This window comes from Desmodus rotundus, chromosome 4 (assembly GCF_022682495.2).
Source record: "Desmodus rotundus isolate HL8 chromosome 4, HLdesRot8A.1, whole genome shotgun sequence".
NCBI lineage: Eukaryota > Metazoa > Chordata > Mammalia > Chiroptera > Phyllostomidae > Desmodus > Desmodus rotundus.
The window spans coordinates 109,636,934-109,658,667 of NC_071390.1; positions in this window are offsets into that span (position 1 = coordinate 109,636,934).

Below are 21,734 nucleotides of genomic sequence, written 5' to 3' on the forward strand. Positions count from 1 at the left end.
AATGTCTGTGGCTCCAGAGACAATAGAATGAAAAGGAATATTTCTGACCCTTCTTAGAAGAGTCCTCCAGGTGATCTGTCTTTATTTTCTTCTTCATTAGGGAAGAACACGGACAAAAAGTATATGAGGGGAAACTTCACCTAGCAACTCTTTATGCAAAAGGATCAGAGCCACAGAGGCCCTAGGCGACAACAGATTTTAAAAATGTCCTGCTGTTGTCCTTCAGTCCCCAGGGGGCCTTCAGTCAGGTCTAAAGCCCAGTCTCTTTTTGAGTTCGGCAGACTCAAACCTAGCGTGGTCCCTGGTTATGTCAGTAATACAGACAAAAAAAAATATTGGTGCTAAAAAAAATCAACCTTTCTCTCAAGGCCAAAGTTATTTTCCTTCTCAAATTCTTGCATGTGGGCACACACACAGACAAAGTTAAAGACTAAAGCGTACAAAAATGGGTTTGGAGGTCCGGGTTAGTGCGTGCGTGGTCACAACATTATCACACAGGAGGCAGCTGCTTAAGACCATGGCTACTTCGATCCCAGGGTGAAGCGTGAAATGGCAGGGTTATTAGTCTGGTTGGTGGAGCCAAGAGGCTAGAGGGAGGATGGGAGTAGCAGGAGGGTCTAAGACAGTGGGGTAAGGTTGGCTCTGGGTGTGTCTTTGGGAAAAGCACATCACATTTGGGTCTCCCCTGTCTTTCTGCAGAGCCCCTCTTTTCTGCCGGGATGGCCATCCCAAGTCTTAGCGCAGAGGCCCCTCTACACCTAGGGAGGTGGTGGGCAAAAGACCAACCCTACACAAGGCGGTGCAGCCCTCCCCAGAGACTGACTTTTTGCTTTTACGAATAACCTGTTTGAAATGTTCCAATTTAGCCACATTCTCTCAGACATTTTTTGAGAAGGGTGAGTAACACACTTAATTCCTTTGCCTCAGTGGATCTAAATTGCTAATAAAGTGTGTCACACCCGCTACTTCCGTTCAGTCACCAGTTCTGTCTAGAAGGGTTCATATTACAGTGTATTTACTTTTGTGCCAGGCCCTTTCCCGAGGGGTAGAGATGTGAAGTAATGTATCCAGGTTCCCGCAAAGAGCACTTCGCAATTCTGCTTGCTTGACCGAGCATCAGTATGGATGTGTGTGACGAGGGGCCGACTGAGCTGTGCTGAATTTTGTTTGGATTCCGGTGTCCACGTGGTTTCAATGTCAGAGACTGAAACACAGTTACAAGAGAGCAGCTTGCAATAACAATACTTGCAGAAACATGTGCTTCCTAACGTACATCATCGGTGATAGTTTTATTTGTTCCAGACAAATTCCTGCCAGTGTCCAACTCTATGGATTCTGCAGATAAAATGCTCCTATTAGGCTTCCTTTCATAAAATGTGTACATTTTTATTTGTGGGGGAAGATGATATTGTGAAATAGCAACACAATCTCCCACCTCACAAGGACTCACAGACACCCGTGTCCGGGGCTGACTGAGAGCACCAGAAATCAGGCCCCCGCTTCCCCAAGGAGGGGTGCCAGGCTTAGCAAATAAATATACAGGATGCCAGTTCAATTTAAATCGGATAAACAACAAATAATTTGTACTATAAGTATATCCTATGCAATATTCAGGACATGCTTCTGCTTATACTAAAAAATTATTTGTCACTTACCAGAAATTCAGACATAACTGGGTGTCTTTTAATTTTCTCTGGCAACCCTACCTATCCCAGAGGGGAGTGAAATCAAAGAATGCAAGTAATACATGCTTGGCTTTTCTTTTCAAGTTAGTAATAAACCGTGGTGTATTGTAAAATAATAAGGTTACGAAGACTACTGCTGAGTCAGTTTCATTTTTCGGCGTGAGAAGAAAAAGAACCCTGGCATGGGGGCACCCGGTCCCCAGCCCCTCACCGCGCCCCCCTTCCCAGAGTGCTGCGTGGAGGAACCGAACGTCCCAGGGTTTCTCCAGGGGCCTCAGGCCAGTCTGGCTGGAAGGAGGTGCTCGAGGTGTCCGAGGGACTCACCTGGCCTTGGCTGGGGTCAAGGGTCAAAGGCGAGGTCCCGGCCAACTGCGGAGAAGCAGCACCAGGACACTGCGAGCCACGCGGAAAGAGGGTGCATGGCGCGGAGCTTCACTCCGGGTGAGGCGACCACGGCCTGCTGAGCCTGAGCGGGGCAAACCCAGGAAACACATTTACGTGGGAAACCTGAAACTGACTAGGTTTAAGGTGAAAACGAGAGGCCAAACCAGGGGTTACATACGAGGGGACAAATACTTACGGTTCTCGTGCACCTGAACTCGTGGTCGGAGACTTTTATTCCCGGCCTTACTGAGGTGGCCGTGGAGACCGTGCCAGCGTGGGGAGCACGCTCCTGCACACCATCAAGGGTGTTGCGTGTGCGGTTGGAGGGTGGGGTCTAGTGACCCATGGGTCAGGGTTAGCAGGTACACGGCTGTGGCCAGCGCCCTGACCTCTGCGCCCATGTGGGAGAGGGTCCTTCCACCCCCTGAATATATCAGAGCACTCTTCCCGTTGCACTTGTGGTCACCGGGGCTCATCCAGTGGGTAGTGGGAATGAACCACGCCTGTGCTCCTGGTCCGGGCTTTTGACACCTGTGCGCCTTGGTGGTTGTCATGGAAACCATGGAACACAACTACTGCGTTGCTTACTGGCTGGCTGGTGGTTGACAAACAACATCTGAATCTTAGTATACTTACCTATAAAATGGAAACAATGGCCCCGTCATCAGGTCATTGAGGATTAAATGAGAATGTATTTCGAGCCAATACAGTGGAATGCCTGGCACATAGCAAAGATGCCATAGGTCAGCTTTATCGGGCAGAAGCAATTTGTCTTTGGGCAGCACCCAGACCGCATCCTCTCTCCTCAGTTAAGAAGGCTCATTATGCTATTTATTTTATTAGATTAAAACCGTCTCACAAAGAGGGCAATTCAGACTTCCAAGTGCAACCTTTGTTTAAATTCTCCCAGGATCATTGCCTTTTGCCTTTTATCGAATATGTTGAATGCTGGGCTTCGGTTTCTAAGTGGAGCTTGTTGGGAAGGAATTGCTTGGAGCCAGGCACCTTTCTCCCCCGTGGGGAGTCGCAGCAGGTGGCAGGTGCAGCTGAGAGGAGGAGAGAGGGGCACAGGCTCGGCACTGGCCTGGGCCTTGCTCCTGGCACAGGGCGGTGCTTCAGTGGCTCCAGCAGTTGGCTGGAAGATGCCTAGGTGCTGGGAGCTGGCAGGGAAAAGCCCAAACTGTGACCCTGGGGACTTTCAGGGACTTCTTTGATCTGACACTGCAGCAGATGTCTATTCTTGGCTAGGGCGATTAGCCTCAAAGAGGGAAGTCAGCAGGAAGAGAAAAGGGCTTTCACTCAGGGAGGGGCACGACTGATGTGCATTTGGTACAGTTTTCAGCTGCAGGAGAGGGAAGACAGCTAATTAGATGAGCTAATACTACCTGGAGATTTTAGCTGATCCAGGTGGGGATAGAAAGAATCATAGTGCAAGGTAGGAAGTTTTATTGTGGTGGTTTTGAGGCAGCCATTTTGACATTGGTGTGGCAAAAAAGAAAAAAAAAGATGTGTATATCAGATATTACTGACCCTTACTTAACTCACCCTGAACTTCATCCTTACTCCTGAATGAAGCTCAGGGCTGAGTCAAGCCACACATGGGATAAAAGTGTGAAGGGTGTCAGGGATAGAGTGAGGGGTTTTGAGCATAATAGCTGGTAAGAAAATAAATGTTGAAAATGTATAGACATAGAAATTGACCTATGTCAGTGTGTTTTTGTGTCAAGTAGCCATTTCAAACATAGAGCTTCATGGATAAATGTGGATCTTGGCAATCTCCTGGCCAGAATGGAAGAGGGAGAAGGGACTGAAAGTATATTCATCTGATAGAAATTCCAGGCTTCTGTCAACAAGTGAGGAGAGGAGGAAGGCCTCCAGGGACAAAACGGACTGTTGAATGGAATATAGCCTTAAGATGTTACCTCCCAGCTTTCCCAAAGTACCCACATGGATCTTCTGGGGAGGGGAGAAATCCATCCCGCATGCTGTTCAGTACAGGCCCTTTTCCTTCCTGTTGACACTCTTGTAGGGTGAGCCCAATCCTTCCAGTGACTAGCGACTACATCTGTTTCTGGCCCCCACCTCCTAAGGTCAAGACCAGGAGAGATTTGAACCAGACACTCACTTGTCTAATTATCCACAACCCCCCCTACTCTCCCACCCCCCCGCCCCCCCAAATCCCCTACCCCTGCCCAAGGATGTGCATCTATGCTTCCTGGATCCATCTCAAGGCTATTTGCTACCACCCTTGGCCTTCTCAACCCCTCACACCCTCCACACCTGATTACTGGGGCGGGGGAGGGGGGTTCCAGTCACACTAGGTATTTTGCTATGTTTGGGAAACCTTTAAACCCATTGTCTCTTCTTTAATCTGACTACTCCTTTCTTCTCTACTTACCCGAACTATTGCAGTATCCTTAAGCCTATTCTTTTCCTCTGTTCTATGTACTTCCCACATTCACCCTCTGAGCCTTCTCTGGTCAATAGGCTGTTTTCAATGTTGGTGCTACTTAATAGACATCCCAAGATCCTTAGTTTGGAATAAAGGATCCTTAACGATCTACTGCCAACTGTATTTCCGGTGCCCTCCTCATCTTCCCACTTAACACTGCACTGTCTACACTGGAGTCAAATCAGGCCGCTCTCTGTTTCCCACCCAGGCCAGTTTTTGCTGATACCACTCTCTACTCTCTGCATGGTGACATTCTACCTGCATTTTAGGATTTCTGTCAAATTGGCTATGGATTCTTTCCCGAAACCTCACTTACCATTAGAAATAGTATTCCTTCTTTGGGCTCCAAAGTCCTCACTTGGCCCTTGTTCAGGACTTAATATATTGTGTGATAATTATATACCCCTCTCTCCAACTAGTCTATAACCTTCTCCTGGAGAGAGAGACATGAGAATGGGCTGGATTCTCTACCAGTGTTTCCCAAAGTGTGTCTTAGAACACTGGTTCTGCTGGATGTCAATCAATATCAGTGCTTATAATGTTGTGAGTATTTTGCATGCAGGCAGATAGTACAACTATATCTATTTTGTAGATGAAACTAATAGCTGCTAAGCGGTTGCTCCAAAGGCCATGCTGTTAACCACTGAACTACGTTGTCCCCCCAGGTTAATAGGTATTATATAAGGTTTCAAGAACAAATGCCCCATTTAACCAGGTTAAACAAAATCAGATCTTTGCTGCAGGGGGTGCAGAGACTTCTGAGAACTTTTTATATGTTAATGCACATTGTGAATTTCCAAGAGGAGGATATAGTTAAATATAGTTAACAGCATTTTCCCACCACTTCATGGCTACTGGACCCTATTTTTTCTTGGAGGTTATCTTGCATGTTAATGTCTGTGAAATAGAATTGGGAAAACATGGCTTTGCATCAATGTTTCCAAATTCATCCCATACTATTAGTAAATAGATTATACAGATTTTAAACTGGACAGTTGAAATTATATATGTGTGTGTGATGTATTTATCACATCCCCCCGCCCCGTTTCATTGAGATATCATTGACATACGTCACTGGTAAGTGTAAGGGGCATGCACTGGACAGTTTGGCTTACACATGTTGTGAAATGATTACCAAAGGAAGGTGAGTGAGCACCCATCATCTCATATAGATACAAGAAAAAGGAAAGGAAAAGCCATTTTTGTGGTGCGAACTCTTAGGATTTGCTCTCTTAATAACTGTCATACGTGTTATGCAGCTGCGTTAACTGTGGTCATCGTGTTGCACATCACAGCAGGTCCTGGAACAGCATGTTTTGTTCAGTGTCATTTTGTTATAGTGTTGAAGAGATTCCCTAGGAACTTAACTCTTGTTTATATTAATTAGTCTATGGAAAGTTGGTTTTGTTATGGGTCATTTCACTTAAATTTGCAGAACCTGTTGCTGTTAAGTGAGGACTTACTGGACATCCAAAGAACTATCTTGTATCTCTAAGTCTGTACCTTTTGTTCACCTTCCTCCAGTGTCTCCCACCTTCACCTCTGGCCACCACACATTTCGTCTTTTTCTTTGAGTTTGTTGTTTGTTTGGCGCTTTTTTTTTGGTGGTGGTGGGGAGGAAATTCCACATATAAGTGAGGTGTACAGAATTTGTCTTTCTCTGTCTAATTTATTTCCCTTAGAATAATGACTTCAGGGTACATCTGTGTTGCCACAAATGACAGGATTTCCTTACTTTTTATGGTTAAGTGGTATTTCATTACGTAAGTACACCACAACTTCTTTATCCATTCACCTGTCGATGGACACTTCGGTTGTTCCCATGGCATGGCCATTGTACATAATGTGCAGTGAACATGGGGGTGTAGATAGCTTTTTGAGTTAGTGTCTTTGTTTCCTTTGGATGTATTACTAGAAGTGGAATGGCTGGATCATATGGTGGTTTCAGTTTGAATTTTTGAGGACCCTCTGTACTGTTTTCCATAGTGTCTGCACCAATTTACCACCCCACCAACAGTGCACGAGCATTTCCTTGTCTCCACTCTCATAGCCGTGCTAATGGTGGTGAGGTGATAGCTCACGGTGATTTCATTTGCACACCTCTAGTGATGGATTACTGATGTTGGCCCTCTGTATGTCCTCTTTGGAGACATGTTTATTGAGGTCCTCTGCCTGTTTGTTAATTGGATTTTTTGCTTCTAAGTTATGAGTTCCTTATACATATTGCATATTAACCCCTTATTAGATGTACTATTGCCAAATATATTCTCCCACATAGTAGGTTATCTTTTTGTTTTGTCGATAGTTTCCTTTGTAGTGAAAAACCTTTTTATTAATAGTTTGATGTAATTCCATTTGTTTATTTTTTCTCTTTTTTCCCTTGTCTGAGGAGACATATTCAAGAAAATAATTGCTAAGAACAGTGTCAAAGAGTTTATTGCCTTCGTTTTCTTCTAGGAGTTTTATGGTTTCAGGTCTTACACATAAGTCTTTAATCCATTTTGAGTTTATTTTCGTATATGATGTAAGAAATTATTCTGGTTTAATGTTTCTCCAGCATGTATCAGTCCAGTTCACCCAACACCATTTATTTATTTATTTAAAATTTGTTTTCAATTACAGTTGACCTACACTATTATATTAGTTTCAGGTATACAGTCTAGTGATCAGACATTTATATAACTTATGAAGTTAACACCCCGACAAGTCTAGTCCCATCTGACACCACGCATAGTTATCGCAGTATTATCGACTCTCTTCTCTGCGCTCTACTTTACATCTCCATGACAGTTTTTATAACTGGCAATTTGTTCACCTTAGTCCCTTTCCCTTTTTTACCCATCCCCACCAACACCACGCCCATCTGACAACCATTAATTTGTTTTCTGTATCTATAAGTTTGTTTCTGTTTTGTTTATTTTGGTTTATTTTTTTAGATTCCATATGTGAGTGGAAATCACATGGTATTTGTCTGTCTCTGTCTGACTTACTTCATTTAGCACGATCCCAAGTCTATCCATGTTGTCACAAATGACATGACTTCATTCCTTTTTGTGGCTGAATAATATTCTATTGTCTATATGTACCACAGGTTCTTCAGCCGTTCTTCTGTTGATGAAAACTTAGGTTGCTTCCATGTTGTGGCTAATGTAAGTAATGCTGCAATGAACATAGTGGTGCACATGTTTTTTAAAAGAATTTCCTTGGATAAATAAATACCCAGAAGTGGAATTGCTGGGTCATGGGGGTTCTCTTTTTAATTTTTTGAGAAACCTCTACACTGTTTTTATAGTGGCTGCACCAGTATAAATCCCACCAGCAGGGCAGTCAGTTTCACTCGCTATTTGTTGATGTATTGATGAGAGCCATACTGACAGGTATGATAGCTTGTTGTAGTTTTAATTTGCATTTCCATTATTAGTGATGTGGAGCATCTTTTTATATGTCTGTTGGCCATATATATTCTCATTGGAGAAATGTCTATGCATGTCCTCTGCCCATTTTTTCAAATTGGATTGTTTGTTTTTTAGTATGTGAATGTGACTGTTTTCTTTATTTCTTTTTCAGCTAATTTGTTGTTAGTGTATAGAAAAGTGACTGATTTTTGCATGTTAATTTTGTATGCTTCAAATGTACTGAATCTGTTGATTAGATATAACAGGTTTTTTTGTGGAATCTTTAGGATTCTCTACATGTACAATTATGTCATCTGCAAATAGAGACAATTAAACAGTTGACCCTTGAACAACTCAGGGGTTAGGAATGCCGACTTCCTGTGTAGTCCAAAATCTGCCCATAACTTTTGACTCCCCCAAACCTACCTACTAATAGCCTACTGCTGACTGGAAGCATTACCAATAGTATAAACAGTCACTTAAGAAATATTTTATATGTGCACTATATACTGTATTCTTGGAACAAATATTTTTTATGTGTATTATATACTGTATTCTTGGAGTAAACTAGGGAATAGAAAATGTTAATCAAGAAAATATAAGGAAAAATATATTTACAGTACTGTATTGTGCTTATTGATACTGTAAATTTATATCTTCGGTTTACAAGATGAAAAAAAATTCACGTATGTTGACCCACACTGTTAAAATCTATCTTGTTTAAGGGTCAATTGTACTCCTTACTTTCCAATTCTGATACCTTTTGTTTTTCTTGTTTTCACTGCTCAGCAAGAACTTCTAGTACTCTGTGGAATGGAAGTGGTGAGAGATGACATCCTTGTCTTGTTACTGATTAGAGGAAAAGCTTTCAGCCTTTCACCATTGAGTATAATATAATGTTAGCTCTGGGCTTATCATATATGGCCTTTGTTATGTTGACATATGTCACTTCTATGCCTAATTTGTTAAGTGTTTTTACTGTGAACGGATGTTGAACTTTTAAAATGCTTTTCTGTATCTGTGGGGATAATCATGATTTTTTCCCTTCATTCTATTAATGTGGTGTATCACATTGATTGACTTGCGTGTGCTGAGCCGTCTGTACATCTCAGATATAAATCCTACTTGAAGATGGTGACTGTTCTTTTAAGTGTCCTGCTGAACTTGGTTTGCTACTATTTTATTGAGAATATTTATAGCTATACTCATAAGGGATATTGGTGTAGTTTTCTTTTCTGGTAGAGTCCTTTTATGGCTTTGGTAACGGGGTAATGCTGCCCTTAAAAAATGAGTTTGAGAGTGTTCCCTCCCTTTTTGTTTTTTGGGAAGACTTTAAGAAATGTTGGTGTTAGTTCTTCTTTAAATGTCTGGTAAAATTTATCTATGAAGCCATCTGGTCCTGGGCTTTTCATTGTTAGGAGAGATTTTTGATTACTGATTGAGTCTCCTTACTAGTAATTGGTCTATTCAGGCTTCTTATTTCTTCCTGATTCAGTCTTAGTAGTTTGCATGTTTCTAAAAAATTTTCCATTTTTTCTAGGTCGTCCAGTTCATTGGTACATAGTTGTTTCTGTAGTATCAGTCATAATGTCTCCTTTTTTCATTTATAATTTTGATTTGGGTCCTCTCTTTTCATGGTTGGTCTAGCTAAATGTTTGTCAATTTTGTTTATCTTTTCCAAGAACCAGTTCTTAGTTTGGTTAAACTTTTCTGTTGTTTTCCTGTTCTTTATTTCATATTTCTATTCTAATCTTTTTTTATATCCTTCCTTCTTTTAAGTTTGGGTTCAGTTTGTTCTTTTTCTAGTTCTTAAGTCATAGAGTTAAATTGTTTATTTGGAATCTTTCTTGCTTGTTAATGTAACTGTTTAATGCTATGAATTTTCCTATTAGAACTGTGTTTTCTGCATCCCATTGTTTTGTTACGTTGTATTTCCATTTTCATTTGTCTCAACATACTTTTTTATTGCCTCTTTAATTTACTCTTTGATCCATTGGTTTTTCAGGAGAGTGTTCTTTAGTTTTCATATATTCTGGAATTTTCCCTTGTTATTGATTTCTAGTTTCATAGCATTGTGGTCAGAGAAGATACTTGGTATGATTTCAGTCTTCTTGAATTTGTTGAGACTTGTTTTGTGGTCTGTCCTAGAAAATGTTTTATGTGCATTTGAGAAGAATGTGTATTGTGCTGTTGTTGAACAGAATGCTCTGTGTGTGTGTGTGAGCTCCATTTAGTCTATAGTGTTGTTCAAATATGCTGTTTTCTTATTGATTCTATGTCTGAATGATCTGTCCATTGCTGAGAGTTGGTATTAATGTCCCCAACTATAATTGTATTTCCACTTACTTCTCTCTCTCTCTCTCTTTTTCTTTTAGCTCTGTTAGTTTTTGCTTTATGTATTTAGGTGCTCTGCTGTTGTGTGCATACATATTTACAGCTGTTATATCTTCTTGATGTATTGAGCTCTTTATCATTATATAATTATCTTCTTTGTCCCTTTTTCTTTTTTTTACCATTTTTAGTTTAAATTTTATTTTCTCTGACACAAGTATTTATTTTCCTTGCTTTTTTTGGTTGCCATTTTCTTCAGATATCTTTTTCTTTCCCCTCAGTATCAGTCCATGTTTGTCATTAAGGATGAAGTGAATCTCTTGTAACTTATAGTCAGATCTTTTTTTTTCCTTTAAAATGCTTTCAGTCATTCTATGTCTTTTGAGTGGAGAATTTAATTGGTTTATTCTATAAGTATGCACTTACTTTATAAATAATAAGTTACTATTGCCATTCGCTTAATTGCTTCCTGGTTATTTTGCAGATCCATTGTTCCTTGTTTCATATTCTGCTGTCTTTTTTGTGTTTTGATATCTTGTGATGTCAATGTGCTTTGACTTACTTATGTTCTTCTGTGTCATTTCTACAGGTTTTCCCCTTCTTACCATAGGGCTTACATTAAATCTCTTAAAATCATAACACCATATTTCAAACCAATAATACTTAACTTCAATAGCATGCCTAGATTTTTACACTTTTACTTCTACTCCCCCTCACATTTTAATTTATTGAGTTACAATTTACATATATTTAAATTGTATAATTAATAACAGATTATTTTCACTATGGTTATTTTACTTACATTTATTTTTAAGCTTTTAAACTAATGTTTTAAGTAAATTATGCCCTGCCATGACTATATTACAGAATAGCACTTTGTCTGTGAATTTACCATTACAGTAAGCTTTACACTGCATTTTATGTTTCTATGATGTTAACTAGAATCCACTTATTTTCACCAAAGAACTTCCTCTTAGATTTCTTGTAAGGCAGCTCTAGTGGTGATGAATTCCTTTGGCTTTTGTTTGTTTGCGAAAGTCATTATCCCTCCCTCATTTCTGAAGGACAGCTTTGCTGGATATAGTATTCTTGGTTGACAGGGTTTTTTTTTTTCCCCTGACAAAAAAACTGGGCAAAGACTTTAATAGATCTTCCCAAAGAAGATATATAAATGGCAAACAAGCACATGAAAAGTTGTTCCACATATGTCATCAAAGAAATGCAAACCAAAACAATGAGATATTATTACTCACCCACTTAGAATGACCAAAATCCAGGACACTGACAAAACCAAATACTGCTGAGGTGTGGAACTAAAGGATCTCTCATTTATGGCTGGTAGCAATGCAAACTAGGAAAATGCAAAGATCCCCCTTCTCCTCAAGGTCTGTCTGGTGTTAGCAGGACCATGCTAACCCTCTAGGCTTGTACTAACAGCCCAACTCTGTCTGGCAGGACATGGTTGTCAAGGACTCGACAACATGCCTCCCACCCCTGGGCTTCGTCCGAACTGCTTCCTTCTTCCCTAGTAGCTTAATGATATGGAGTAGAATTCTGGAGTCTGACTTCAAGGGCAGATCCCAACTCCTCTGCTCATGCATTGGGCGACTTTGGACAAAGCCCTCCTCCACCTCTCAGAATCTCAAATGGAAAGTAAGGCTCATAACAGCACCTACCTACCACAGAAGGCATATAATTCAAAGAGATGATGCACATTAAATGCATGGTGCTGTACCTGGTTTAGTAGAATCAATAACCTGTCCCTGTTGTCGGTGTTGTTATCATTATTAATTTTGTATTTAGCCTTGTTTAATTCTCCCTCTTTCATAAAACCCTTATCTAACCACTCCTGGTCAAAATAAATTCTCTTTTCTTTGAAATATCAAAAGCATTCACTTTTCCTATCACTGATTTGGCAGCTAGTATTCAATGGCCTGCATTCTGGGTTACCTTTTTGTGTACATAGTGTTTTCTTTCCCCCTCTCAAGTATAAGTTTTTTTTTTTTTTAATTTTTATTGTTGACTATTACAGATGTCCCATTTCACCCACCTTGCCTGCCTCCACTCATCCCTCACACCTCTTTCCCTCTGGCTGTCACCACACTGTTGTCTGTGTCTATAAGTTATACAAATGTGTTCTTTGGCTAATCCCTTCATCTTTCATCCAGTCCCTCCTCCGCCTCCCCTCTGACAGCTGTAGTTCTGTTCCATATGTCTGTGCCTTTCTATTTTGTTTGTCAGTTTATTTTGTTCATTAGATTCCACATTTTGAGAGCATATGGTATTTGTCTTTTTCTGTCACAAATGGTAAGATTTCCTTCTTTTTTATGGCTGTGTAGTATTCCACTGTGTAAATGTACCAGAACTATTATTTTATTACTCATTTACTGATGGGCACATGGGCTGTTTCTAGATCTTGGCTATTGTAAATAACACTGCTTTGAACATAGGGGTGCATGCATTCTTTTAAATTGGTGTTTCAGGAGTCTTAGGATATATTCTCAGAAGTGAGATCACTGGGTCAAAAAGCACTTCCATTTTTAATTTCTTGAGGAACTCCAAACTCTTTTCCACAGTGGATGCACTAGTTTGCATTTCCATCAACGGTGCACTAGGGTTCCTTTTTCTCTACATCCTTGCCAGCACTTGTTGTTTTATTGATGGTAGGCATTCTGGCAGGTGTGAGGTGATATCACATTGTGGTTTTAATTTGCATCTCTCTGATGATTAGTGATGTTGAGCATTTTTTTCATATGTTGGCCATCCTTGGAGAAGTGTCTCTTCAGGTCCTTTGCCTGTTTATTAATTAGATTGTTTTCCTGGGATTGAGTTGTATAAGTTCTTATGAAATTAACCCATTATCAGATGTATCATTGGTAAATCCCTTTTCATTTTGTTGATGGTTTCTTTTGCTGTGAAGAAGCTTTTTAGTTTGATATAGTCCCATTTGTTTATTTTTTCTTTTGTTTCCTTTGTCCTAGGAGACATAGCAGACAAAATAACGGCCAGAAGAGCTATCTGAAATTTAACTGGCTATGTTTGCTTCTAGGGTTTTTATGGTTTCATGCCCTACGTTTAAGTCTTTTATCCATTTTGAGTTTATTCTTGAGTATGGTGTAAGTTGGGGGTCTATTTTTATTTTTCTACACGTGCCTGTCCAATTTTCCCAGCATCACTTTTTGAAGAGACTGTCTTTATCCACTGCATGCTCTTGCCTCCTTTGTCGAATATTAATTGACCATAAAGGTACGGATTGATTTCTGGGCTCTCTCATCTGTTCCATTGATCTATATACATGTTCTAGTGACAGGACCAGGCTCTTTTGATTACAATGGCTTTATAGTCTACTGATTTCAGGTATTGTCCCTCCAACATTGTTTTTCTTTCTCAAGATTGCTGAGGCTATTCAGGGTCTTTTTTGGTTCCATATAAATTTTTGGAATATTTGTTCTAGATCTGTAAAATATACCATTGATGTTAGAAATTGTGTTGCATATATAGAATGCTTTGGGCAGTATGGACATTTTAATGATGTTAATTTTCTAATCCATGTACATGGTACATACTTCCACTTATTTGTCTCTTCCTCAATTTCATCCTTCACTGTCCTGTGGTTCTCCAAGTACAGGTCTTTTACCACCTTGGTTAAATTTATTACTAGATAATTTATTTTTTTTTTGTTGCAATAGTAAATGGGATTATTTTCTTAGTTTCTCTTTCTGATAGTTCATTACTAGTGTATAGAAATGCCACCGATTTCTGAATGTTAATTTTTTATTCTGCTACTTTGCTGAATTCAGTTATTTTCTCTAGCAGTTTTTTGGTGGAGTCTTTAAGGTTTTCTATGTACAATATCTCGACATCTGTGAATAATGACAGTTTTATTGGGTTGGCCAGAAAGTTTGTTTAGTTTTTTTCCATATGATGGCTTCAATAATGCTTAGTTGTCTTTAATTTTATTTGAAAAAGTCTTGTTAGATTGTATTGTGACAGCTGTCATATCAGTGTGCATTTAAAAAACACTTACCAAAATTGGTGAATTTTTGTGCAGCTCTTTTAATATTGAAGATGGAAGAAAATTCATGACATATTTGTCATATTATGTTTTATTATTTCAAGAGAGGTAAAAACACAACTGAAACATAAAAAAAGATTTGTGCAGTGTATGGAAAAGGTGCCATGACTGATCAAATGTGTCAAAAGTGGTTTGTGAAGTTTCTTGGTACTACTGAAATTTTGGCCAAATAATTCTTTGCTGTGTGGCTGTCTTATGCATTGGAAAATTGAACAGCAGCCCTGGCCTCTGTTCACTAGAAGCCAATAGAGGGAGATAGCTGACATACTCAAAATATCCAAATCAATAAAGTTATTGGTGAAAATGAAAAATGTTTTTTTAAAGATTTTATTTATTTATTTTTAGAGAGAGGGGAAGGGAAGGAGGACAAGAGGGAGAGAAACAATGTGTGGTTGTTTCTCACGTGCCCCCTACTGGGGACCTGGCCTGCAACCCAGGCATGTGCCTTGACTGGGAATCAAACCTGCAACCCTTTGGTTCACAGTCTGGCACTCAATCCACTGTGCCACAGCAGCCAGGAAAAATATGTTTCTTATTTTATGGAAAATACTAAACAGACTTTTTGGCTAACCCAATACTCCCTTCTTTCTAATTTGGATCCCTTTTATTTCTTTTCTTGTCTGATAACTGTGGCTAGGACTGCCAGTACTATGTTGAGTAAGAGTGGTGAAAATGGACATTCCTGTCTTGTTCCTGATCTTAAGGCAAATGCTTTATTGAGTATGATGTTAGCTGTGGGTTTGTCATATATGGCCATTACATTGAAGTATGTTCCCTCTATTCCCACTTTGCTGAGAGATTTTGTTTAGCATAAATGGGTGCTGGATTTTATCAAATGCTTTTCCTGCATCTATTGATATGATCATGTGGTTTTTGTCCTTTACTTTGTGTATGTGGTATATCACATTTATTGATTTGCATACATTTATGATGCTTGCATCCCTGGGATAAATCTTTCCTGATCAGGGTATGTGATCTCTTTAATGTATTGCTATATCAGGTTTGCTAATGTTTTGTTGAGGATTTTAGCACCTATGTTTATCAGGGATATTGCCCTATAATTTTCTTCCTGTGTAGTGTCTTTATCTGACTTTTGAATTAGGATAATACTGGCATCGCAAAATGAACTTGGGAATTTTCCTGGCACTTGAGTGTTTTGGAATAGTTTAAGAGGGAAAGGTGTTAGTTCTTTGAATGTTTGGTAAAACGCATCTGTGAAGCCATTCAATCCAGGGCTTTTGTTTGTTGGGAGTTTTTTTGATTACTGCTTTAATGTCTCTAGTTGTAGTTTTTCTATTCAGATTCTCTGACTCTTCTCAATTGATTTTTGGAAGATTTTATGCTTCTAGGAATTTATCCATTTCTTTCAGATTATCCAATTATAGGCTCCCTTATCGGCTATCCCCCCTTGTCTCTTCCTGGATCCGAAAACCCCAGAGTCTACTCAGGCGACTCTAGTCTGCACTGCCTTCCCTCTGCTGGAGCTCAAGGTAAGTGGCTGTGAACAAAATTTTCTATGTTGGCTCTTTAACAGGGTGCCTATGTCTCCAGTGGACTCTGCCTCTTCTTGGTGGACAGAAACTCTGCCTCTCTTCACAGCCAGATGCTAGCTACATGCCTCTACCTGACCCCGTGTCTCTCCAGCGGGGCTCTCACAGCTGAGATATCACTCTGGCACCCTAGTGCTAGCCCATGGAAGTGGGGGAGGGGCAGCCTCTTTCATGTCTCTGCCCTTCCTACCAGTCCTGATGTGGCTTCTGCAAATCTTTGGTTACAGGACTTCTCTTCTGCTAGTTGACTTTTCAGAATGATTGTCTCCCAATTTTGTTGTATTTCCAGTGTGGTTCTGGGAGGAGGCATGTTCAAGATCCATCTACTCCACAGCCATAACTAAAACCAATCGACGGTTTTTTCTTTCATTATTTTGAATATGTTATCCCATCCTCTTCTGACCTGAAAAATTTTTTGCTGGGAAATTCACTGATAGTCTAATGCATTTCCTTGCATGTAATTCTCTTTTTTGTCTTGCTGCTTTAAAAATTCTTTCTTTGTCTTTGACTTTTGACAAACTATTCATAATGTATCAGCTGGTAATCCTATTCAGGTTCACCATACTTAAGGTTCTTTGGGCCTCTTGGATCTGGATGTCTATTTCTGTCCCCACGTTTGGGAAGTTTTTAGCCATTATTGCTTTAAACATAATTTCTATCCTTTTTCTTTTTCTCTTCCCTTGAATTTCCATAATGTGAACATTGTTTCTTTTAATTATGTCTCATAAATGCCATAGGCTTTCTTCACTCTTTTTTATTCATTTTTCTTTCTTTTTTCTTCTCTGGATAATTGTAAATATCTTGTCTTCCAGGTAGCTTATTCTTTCTTCTGCATGGTCAAGTCTGCTCTTGAAGCTCTCCATTAAATTCTTCAGTTCAATTATTATATTTTTCAGCTCTAGGAGGTTTTTATTTTTTGACGGTTTCTATTTCTTTGTTAACTTTGTGTTTTGTGCATGTATTATTTTCCTGAGTTCATTTAATTGTCTCTGTTTTCTTGTAGTTCACTAAACTTCTTTAAGAGGATTATTCTCAATTCTTTGATGGTTTGTAGACCTCTATTTATTTAGGGACTTTTTAAAAAATTTATTCTTGATTCTTTACATTGGTATATGCACATTTGAGTATATGGTATCCTCTTTCAGATTTTGCAGTTTTTTTTTTCTTGGCAGAGATAGTTTTTCACTATTCAGCTCCTTTTTGGTTTCTGTATGTGCCTGCTGGTAATATTCTTGGGCATGTGGGGCCTGCTATTGGGGTCTCTTTTTGGGCAAGGCAATTATTTGAGCTCTGAGATCAGCACTGGGGGGTGGGTGCGATGCTGTGCCACTGGCTGATGACAGCTGGGTAGGACTGCTGGCTTGGTTCTCTCTTCAAGTGAGGCTGTAAGAAGGGTTCCGTGGTTGTCTGAATTTTTTTGTCAGGCTTACTAGACAGTCAGGACTGGCTAGTATGCTTAGCAGTAGGTGGGGCTATGAATTTACTTCACTGCTATTTGGGGACTCAAATCAGATAAGAGTGTGCACTGAATATCTTGGTCAGGTGAGGCTACTGGTTCCACTCTTCAGACAAGGAAATCCATTGGTTGTGCCGAAGCAGGGCTCTGAGATGGGATATACAGCTTCCTGTGTCTTCTGATAAGGTACTTTGGTCAGGAAGGCCAAAGGCTGTATTTAGCAATAAGTGAGGCTACTAGTTAGTTTCTCTGCCTCGGAAGGAGAAGCAACCCCAAGGCCACTAGGCTCTGTGTTTTGGTCTTGACTTAAGCTGACCAATGCATCAGGTTTCCTGGCTGAACAGGGTCATTGGCTTTATTCTGGGGGCAGTCAGTTCTGCCCACCTGCCTTGGCTCAAGCACTGTTATATAACACAGCAGCTTCCAGGTGTTCTTGCCAGTTCTTCCTGTCAGATGGTGCCTGGGCTGTGGGCCATGGCAGGTGGAGCTATGGACTTAGCTCTCCTGCCTGGGTGGGCCTGGGACGGCCCATTTGAGGCAACTTCCAAATTTTCCCCAAAAGGCTTTTTAATCTAGAGGGCCCAGGAGCTGTACTTTGCAGTGGTTGAGGCTGATTCAGCTCTTCTGTCTGGGTATGGGCAGACCAGGTTCCAGGGTTGCAAAATTCCTCATCTGAGGACTTGAATCAGGACCATGTCGAGTTCCTGAAGTGAGAATGTGCCACCGACTTGATTCTGCAGATGGAGCAAAGCTACAGGGGCTCTGCAGGTAGGAACTTGGTCTGCCAAGATGCAAGCATTAGAAGCCCCTCCCCCCTTCTCTGTCCCAATCAGATTCCCAGTAGTTGAGCCCCATAGATTCCCCTGCAATCCTTAGGGGTCAAAAACAGAACAGGGGCTCCCACAAAGTGACCTACAGTGCTGGGGTGGAGGGGATGGATATCATCTCTGGGCTCTCTTTTCTCACTGTAGCAACTGTATGTTTGGGAGACCTCCTGGTATGGTGCTGTGCAGGCCTGGGGGAGGAGTGGTGTGGTCAGTGTGTAGCTGCTCCTTTTACCCTTCTAATGCAGTCTCTTGGTCTTTGTGGTACAGGGGGTGCTCCAGCCTCACCTCTGTGTTCTAAGATTCTCTCAGTGGTGTCTTGTCCATGAATAGTTGTTAACTGTTCTTCCTGAGAGGTGGAGCAAAGTCAAGAATGACCTTTGTCACCATCTTGGTGTTACTTTTATCATATTCTTTAATGATGGAGTCACCAGTATTTCTTTTTTTGATTTGTTCCAGCCATTGTGAGGGCTGCCTCTCTCGCCTTTTCATCATGGGGACAAGGAAATTGAATTAGGAATCTCTCATTCTCTGAAGCTTGGGATACCAGGTGGTAGTTGTCACCAGCATTTTACTGTGACTGGGCTGAACTTGGCACTAGGACTAGGGTGTGTCTAGTCCTGTAGGAGAAACTGAATGAGGCACCTAGATGGCCTAAGACACACTCACAGTGGGATGAGAAGGTGGGTAGAGTGTGAACTGAGTGGAGAGCAAGCTTGTGAGCTTGGGGCCTTGGAGCTACAGGTGGATAGTAATTATACCCTTAGCTTTGGGGGACATCCTCTCATGTCATAGCCCCCATCTCTTCTTCCCACTGAGGCTCTGTCTCCCTTTTCCAATCTCCTCTCGGGCTCATTGTACTCTTGAGGAGAAGACTTCCATTTGTCCAGGTTATAATTTGTAAAGAGGCAAAGTTATTAGATGGAACACATTCAGTAGACTGGTAAGACTGTGCCATATAGTTGGCTAGTTGGGAGACACGACTTGAGTACATAGGGCCGTTTTGCTCAGCTCCACCCTTGTAGAGACATTGATGTGGAGAAGTGTCAGGACCAGCTCCCCTGCCCCATCGCCCGTTATATTTCATTCTCCCCCAGGGAAGACCTTTAACCTCTAGGCAGGGAGACACTGTCTGAGCAGCATCGAGCTCAGCTAAGGACTATAGAGTCTGAAAGAGTTGCAGTCACCTTGTAAATCTTAAGTATATAACCCTGTGTGGGCACCATCGTGACGTAGTGTTCATTTTGGGGAGAGTGGGGTTTGTCTGGACCATCTACTCTTAGTGGTATGAAGGGTTTCTTCTTACCTGGCAGATACATGCTAATCAGGGCAAGCTCCTGGAAGCAGGATCATGTTTACTTCTCTTTGCACTCCTGGCTCCTACAGAGTGCTTTGCACGGGGTCACTGCTTAGTATCTGTGTTTTGAACAAATGAATGATGGATGCATGGATTATGCATTGTCCCTATAGTAGCTATTGACAAATTGGGACAGATTACTTGGATTCACACACATTTCCTGGATGTCTGGAGCTAAACGGCATCCCAGCAGCAGCTTGGACTTTTTGCCTTTGCAAGGCTGTTCTAATGACTTAGTTGTGCTTTCCTGCTTGAGGGCTGGCCTGGGCCCCATCCTGCTCCAGGTGGTAAATTGGCAGGACCAACAGTAGCTGCAGCTGGGAGAGAAGGTGAAAAGGAGTTGCCTGCTCCTCAGGAATGCCTTAGAATCAGGTGCCTTTATTCATAATTTTCTACTGGTTTGTACACAGTTCTGTGGCTTTTCTGGTCTCTTAGATGTTCAAAGTCTATCTAGGATCATTCCCTAGGTAGAAAATGTTGCTGAGAAGGTAAAAAAAATGTAGCTTAAAATTCATGACAATACACCCAAAGTAGCTTGACTTAATTGCAGGGATGTTTTTCCATACAGGACCCAGCAGGTGGTTAGCTCTGTGCCAACAAGACAGAACCCGAATTCTGGGGACTCACAAGCAGAATAGCATTCTTCCTTATCCCTATCAGTGTTCCAGGCCTCCCACAGTGGTTCCTGACTTTTGCCTCCTATTTCCACCATCTTCATCCCATCCCATAATCAGAACCCTCTCCACAGATATTTCTTGAGTTGTCCATTCAATGAGGCATGTTTTTCTCGAGCCCCCGCAAGATGACCTGTTATGTTCATCCATCCATCCATCCATCCATCCATCCATCCATCCATCCATCCATCCACCCACCCATCCATCCATCCACCCACCCAACATTTTTGAACACTGACTATATGACAGCCACTGTGTGACACTGGTGATACAGTGATGAATGAGACACAGTCACTTCCTTCAAAGAGCTCACAGTCTGGCCTGGGAGACAGACATAAGCAACATGGAAACAGTGCACAATAGAGTGAATGTTACATGCATTTCAGACAAAGAACTACGGGAATACAGAAAAAGTAGAGAGATAAGGGAAGGAGAGAATGACTCCAAAGACAATAAATATTTATCACAAAGCTTAGGTAATGGTGAACTTCTCTGAGACCCTCTTTTAAAGCAGTGGTTTTTAATCTTTGTGCTTTTAGTAGCAAAATTGTTTTTCAAAATTCTATATGGACCCCAATAAATAAAACAAGCAGAGTACCTTTGGTTAAGTTTGTCCAGGCGGGTGAAGATGGGGTGGGGGATTAGAGAGCCCACTGCTTGGCTGCAGCTAGGCTTTTGAGCCCTGAACACCGCTCCTCCCAAACCGATCAAAGATGTCTCAATTCTTATCGCTGCCGAGGACGCAGCTTTGCCTCGGGAGAGCATAGAACCTACAGGCTTGTTACCGGCAATTCTGCAGGTGACTTTGTTGTTCCCATCTAGAACCCAAGTGGACAGTTACGCTTTTCTTTTGGGAAGAGATATCTAAGTATAAAACTTAGATGTAGAAAGCTGGGGTGGGTTACGGTGAGTAATCGGGTGCCCTTTCTGAGAGCGGAGTTAGTTGTTGGGCCTCAGGCTTCGGGCAGGACTGTGTGGTTGTGCTAGCCTCTGAGGCGGGCATGTCTCCAGTGTACTATTTTTCATGGTGGGAAAGCCTGTCCTGGAACTAACTTGTTAGTGCAGAGATCTCTGCTGGAGGGGCTGTGGTCTTTTTGTTGGACCTTGCCTGTAGTTGTCCAAGGAACTGAGGAAGAGCCATAGGGTTCTCTGGGGATGGCTGAGAGGATGGACACCTGGTAGGGGACGGTAATAGACCAGGCCGGCAGAGGGGGGCTTACTAGACCATGTCGGCAGATACTACCACTGCTTCAGTTGGTTGAATGTACTGAGCACTGTGATGTGACGGCCCTGATCTAAGTGTTTTGTGTATATATAGGCGTAGGTAATCCTCTTGACAACCTCAGGCACTAGGTATTAGGTATTATTTCTAACCCCCATCGTGCCAGTGAGGAAATTAAGGCACAGAGAGGTTACAAGGATAATTAGTATAGGGCTGGCATGTGACTCCCCGGAGGATGCTCCCAAGTACCTTCCAAATCTTTAACTCCATCTCTGTGACAGAAGCATCATCCAGTGTCTTAACATTGGAGGGTCTTACATGGGACTTTA